We start from the raw sequence: 5379 nt of genomic DNA on the forward strand, positions 1-5379 counted from the left end.
TTCTGACACATGCTGCAACACAGATGAATCCAGAGGTCATGATGCTGAGTGAAACGAGCCAGTCACAAAAGGACAAGTACTGTGCGGTTCCATCTGTATCAGGTACCAAGAGTAGTCAAATTCCGAGACAGAAAGCTGAGTGGTGGTTGCCAGGGGCTGAGGTGGGGAGAGCATTAGCGTTTAATGGGTAGAGTTTCAATTTTGCAAAACAAAAAAATTCTGGAGATGGACAGCAGTGATAGTTGATGATGATGTGAATGTACTAAGTGCCACAGAATGAAATACACTTGAAAAAATGGTCTAAATGGTAAATTTTACATATATTTTACCACAATTAAAACATAAAAATTAAAGTAAAAAAGCATATGCCTAATGCAGGGTTCGATCCCTGGGTTGGGAAGATCCCCTGGAGGAGGGCAAGGCAACCCACTCCAGTATCCTTGCTGGAGAATCCACATGGATAAAGGAGCCTGGCAGCCTACAGTCCATGGGGTTGCAAAGAATCGAGCACGACAGAGACTAGGCACACAGCACACTGGTCACAATTAAAAATGCACATTAAAAAATGGAAAAGTGGCCCAGTGGTTAGGACTCCACACTTTCACTTCTGAGGGCCCAGGTTCCATCCCTGGTCATGGAACTAAAATCCCACAAGACATTCTACACACCCTGTACACATCAGCTCTTTTACAGACATAAAAGTGTGCCTGGCACTTTAAACATGACTATATGAAATGCTCAAGACTGGCGATAAAATTGCTATTCCAGTTGTTAAAACTGGGGACTCTGAGGCTTGCGAGGGTTCTGTGATTTGCCTAGTGGTTGGGAAGGACTTCCCTGGTGGCCCAGGGGTTGGGACTTTGCCTTCCAACGCAGGGGGTATGGGTTCGATCCTTGGTAGTGGACTTAAGATCCCACATGCTTCTAGGTCCAAAAACCAAAACATAAAACAGAAGCAACACTGTACCAGATTCAATAAATGGCTTTAAAAATGGTCCACATAAAAAAAATTTTTTTAAGTGATTGGGATTAAAATCAAGTCTGGTTGACTCCAAAGACGTACTTTTTCTTCCATATGGCAATTCCTCCCTCACCTCTGCACCCCACCCCGCCTATGTATAAAGGACTTAAAGTTTCAGTATCACAGCTATGAACCTGCTTCCCTATTGAGAAGACAGCATGTCTCCAAGATTTCACAACCAACAGAAAAAAAGGCAATGCCCCTCTGCAATTCTACATGGGGAGGTGGAATAGGAGCCCTGCCCCTCCAGAGAGCTTCCATCCCTACAAGCTTCAGTAATAGGGATGGGGCTCCCCACATCCCTTCCCACACCACCAGCGCCATCCTACCCCACCTCACAATGGTGGCTGCTCAGGAGGACATAGGGACATAGCAACAAAACTGAGCCAGTCCAACAACTGCTCAAGAGAGGAAACTCCAAAATGGGAAGGGCTGTGTGTCCCCAGACAGAGGTGGGGAGCCCTGAGCTGAGAAAGCGTTGTCCTAGGTCAGGTAGGACCAGAGAAGACTAAGAGGGGCTGAAACAATTCCCTGCAGGTGAAGAGCCTGGTCTCTTGGCAGTTCCTTTGAATTCCAGGAATTTTCTTTTCTGCCTTTGGGACCCTGATTGTGGAGGGTGCTACTCACAGCAGAGCTAACTTCTAAGGCGGCTGCCAGTTCACAAAGCTGGGGAGAGGGCAGCAGGAGGGCGGAAGGAAGGCTGGTGACTACAGGACCCCTGGTGACTCTGAAATCCTTGCCTGATTGCACTCACAGGAAAGTACAGGGCCCAGATGTAGGAAGCGTTCCATTCCCTGCAAAGACGACTGTGCTCAAACCTTCCCCAGAAAATACCAAAGAAACACACTCCCATCCTTCTGCAGTTGGCTGAATGGTGGCCCCTAAAGATATGTCTGCCTTCATCCCCAGAACCCATGAATTATTTGGAAAATTAACTTTGTGTAGAAAGGGTCTTTGCTGATGTAATTAAGGACCCTGAGATGAATTCATCCTGGACTGTTCAGGTGGACCCCAAATCCAATGACAGCTGTCCCTCTAAGAGACACAAGAGGAGAAGACAGAGAGGAGGAGCCGTGTGAACACAGGGGCAGAGATCAGATGATGCTGCCACAAGCCAAAAACAGCTGGAGCCCTCAGAAGCTGGAAGAGGTAGGAGGGGTCCCTGGAGAGAGGGAGGCCATACAGACACCTTGATTTTGAACTTTTGGGCTCCAGAGCTGTGAGGGAATACATTTGTGTTGTTTTGGGCCACAAAAACTGTAAGAATTTGTTATTGACAGCCACGGAAACAATACGGCATCCCTCCAAGACAGTAAAATCCAGTTCAAGCAGCTTACTCCCTTTCTGCAGCTCTCCCCTCGCCCATCCCCCCATCCCCACTTACTGTCACTTTCCTGGCATTTCCTCTAAGTGGAAAAAGCAATTTCCCCCAAAGTGAGTGAAACACAGTGAACTGAAATACCACTTTAGGAACAGACACACCCATCACTCTGAGGACTCTCCCTCTCGGCTCAGAAAGTAAGCAGCCTTGGAAAACACCCATTTCCAGGAGAAGCCCCAGGAGCCCTTCTCTGAGGGGGGTCAGGTCACCACCTCTGATGGGGAGGAGTGGAGACTTCTACAAGCCACACCAGTGCAGCACCAACCTCAGGCCCCAGGGGCTGTGCTGGCCTCCAGGGAAGGGAGAGGGAGCCAGATTTTGGAATGATCCAAAGCAAGTCAGTATTTGTCTGCAAGGAAAAGAGTGAAGAGAGAGGCTCCCCAGTTTTTTAAATTGTTTTCTTCCCCCACCTTGAAACTGGCAGTATTTCTGATATGATTGCAGGGGATTTCCACCAACCAAGTTGAAGAAAATTCAGTTTTAGCATTAACTGCAGGGAGAGAGGAGGAGTTTTGCAACCTTTGTCATTTATGAAACACCAGCAGTGGCCCCAAAATGAAGATGCTTTCCTTTCTCCCAAATCAGTCAGGCTCCCACCACCCTCCACGGGCTGGCGGCTAATTACCACACGCGTCTTGACTCTGACCCGGGGGCAGCGGGGCACTGACCTTCCTTGACCCTCCTGGGAGCCTTGCCCTCCAGTCCTGCCCTTCCAACCGCTCGGCTGGGAAAAGTGTTTGTCCTCTGGAGAGTGGCGGAAAGAGCTCCTCTGAGGTCCCACGGTAAGGAAACACTTGGTGGGGCCCCAAGCCCCACCGTCAGACCCACAGAAGCAGCTGGAGGGAGGGAGGTGCTCTCTAAAAAAAATGGTTTTGAAAAATCAGCTAACCAAAGGGGAATTGCTTCATAAGTTGCACATTCACTTCTCCCTTTAACTGTGCAATTAAAGGAAAACAAGGTGAAGCAGGAACTGACCCCTCATACTCCCCCATTCTCTCCCCACCCCACAATCTCCCTTGACATAGGCACAAAAGCAAAGCTAACCAGGTCTGAGGCTGGTCTCTACTTATGGATTGTCTTGCCTTGTAAGCACCCCCAGGGGCTGGTACTCTCCCTGTCAGCCTGCCTTGTTTTTAGCCTTGGCCCCCGGGGGGATCCGTAATAAAGCAAGAGAAAGAACGGAGCCCCAAGCATCATTCAAAGGTGTACTTTACCCGTCCTTCCTGGGCAAGGACTAAAGCAGCAAAATTGCAGATTGTCCCGCTGGAAAGGGACATCAGCATGGCCAGAAGGACCTCTGGGGCAGTTGCCCTAATTCCAGAAACATCTGTATTGGCAGTGTTGTTTCTAAAGGTGGGTGGAGAGGTGAGGGGAAGTAAGCTTGGCTTGTCTTTAGAACTGGCAACTGCCAACTAGGTTTTAAGAGTATACTCATCCTCCCACCCCACCACCACACCCCGGGTGTTTTCCACTACTTTGCTGAAAGCACCAGAAGAGAATGAACCTCAGTATGTGCTAGTCAGAGCTCTCCTGAGCCAGGATGGACAGAATCCCACCATCAAGACATTAAGCCACAGCAGGACATGGGAATGTGAAGGGGTTGGCGATTTCTGCTCTGGGGAGAACAGAAGAGAAAGCTCTATTCTGCTCTCCTTGTGTTTGCTGGCAGCCTCCTAAATCAGAAGAATCTTCACCCCCACTTATCATGTTCCTCAAACCTGGTGGGTAAAGGTAGCAAGGTTTTACAGGAAAGCATCCAGGTGGGTACCTTAGACTCTGGCTCTGAAAGGACACCCCACATCCCAGGTCCGAACACCAAGCAAACTGTTAGGCGACATACATTCTTCTTCATCTGCAAACAGCAACACTATCAGATGACTAAATGCTTTGGCGTCTAAAGGAACCAGGATTCTGGATCAGCTAACTGTAAACGTGTGGGTCAGTAAGTTTTCACTGTGCTGAGCCTTGGTTTCCTCCAGTACAAATGGAGCCCTCATTCAGCGCCTGGTTAACTGAAGATACATGGGAAAAACCCTATGGCACCATTCACTTGAGAAGAACACTGAGGCACTCAGGCACGCCAGCGGTGGGTGTGCAGCCCCTCTGGAAGTGAGCAGTGGTATTAGTTCTCGGTTTCAAAGTCGCTCTGGAGCAGTGAACCTTTCCCGGGGAGATTCCTGGGAAAGGAAGCTGCTACCTGCCCCAAGGCACACATCTCACACACGCGTGACCGTGCTTGCAGGACATTTCTGGGGGTGGCGTCTGTCGGGGTTTCTGCAGGAGCCCCGGGGGAAAGAAGCCCCATTTGATGGTCCAGTGGGGTTCGAGACCCACAGCGCCCTCCTTCCTGGGGACACCTGAACGAAATGAAAGCTGCCCAATCATCCAACGGCTCCAGACCGCTCCATATGCAAACTGGGCAGATCCCAAGGGTGCTGCGCTTGAACCTGGTACTTGGGCCGCCGGCACTGGCTGCCCCACGGCGTCCCCCACTCCGACCCCGGAAATCCCATCCCCACTCGCTTCCCCTCCCGAAGCGCCTCCTATCAGTCCTCTCCTGGCTCTCCATCTCCCCACCGGAGCAGGGCTCAGGGCGCAGACGGCAAAGCAGTGCCCCCGCCCACACGTCCCGGTCCCCAAAAAAGTTCCCCCGGTCTCTCTCTCCTCGATCTCAGAGAAGTGGGTGCACAGGACGGACCCTAAATAAAAACAGGAAACGCGATTAAAAAAAAAAAAAAGGCAGCAGCAGCAGCCTCATTCAGGCTGAATTGAGGGTAAGAGTATTAAAAAGAAGAAAGAAAGAAAGAAAGAAAAAAAAAAAGAGTCCGGAAATGCAAAGCTGAAGGCGGTTTTGCCGCCGTAACCCGGACCCAGCCGCAGATCCGGAGCTGGTCTCGGCGCGCCGCTGCAGTAAACACGCGGTGAGCGGCGCCAGCGGCCCGAGCCCCGCCAGGGCCGGAGGGAAGGACCTGCCGCA

General features: G+C 50.6%; 1 protein-coding gene across 1 annotated transcript in view; it reads right to left on the reverse strand.

Annotated features, from left to right (window-relative positions):
• The window catches only part of PIK3CD (phosphatidylinositol-4,5-bisphosphate 3-kinase, catalytic subunit delta), a 59168-nt gene extending 55909 nt beyond the window's left edge, over nucleotides 1-3259 (reverse strand). The window contains exon 1 of the mRNA XM_010850191.1: nucleotides 3071-3259. The gene's annotated coding sequence lies outside the window, so the exon portion shown is untranslated. The remainder of the gene's footprint in view (nucleotides 1-3070) is intronic.
• Between the last annotated feature and the right edge of the window lie 2120 nt (nucleotides 3260-5379).

Source organism: Bison bison, unplaced genomic scaffold (assembly GCF_000754665.1).
Source record: "Bison bison bison isolate TAMUID 2011002044 unplaced genomic scaffold, Bison_UMD1.0 scf7180017864289, whole genome shotgun sequence".
Lineage (NCBI taxonomy): Eukaryota > Metazoa > Chordata > Mammalia > Artiodactyla > Bovidae > Bison > Bison bison.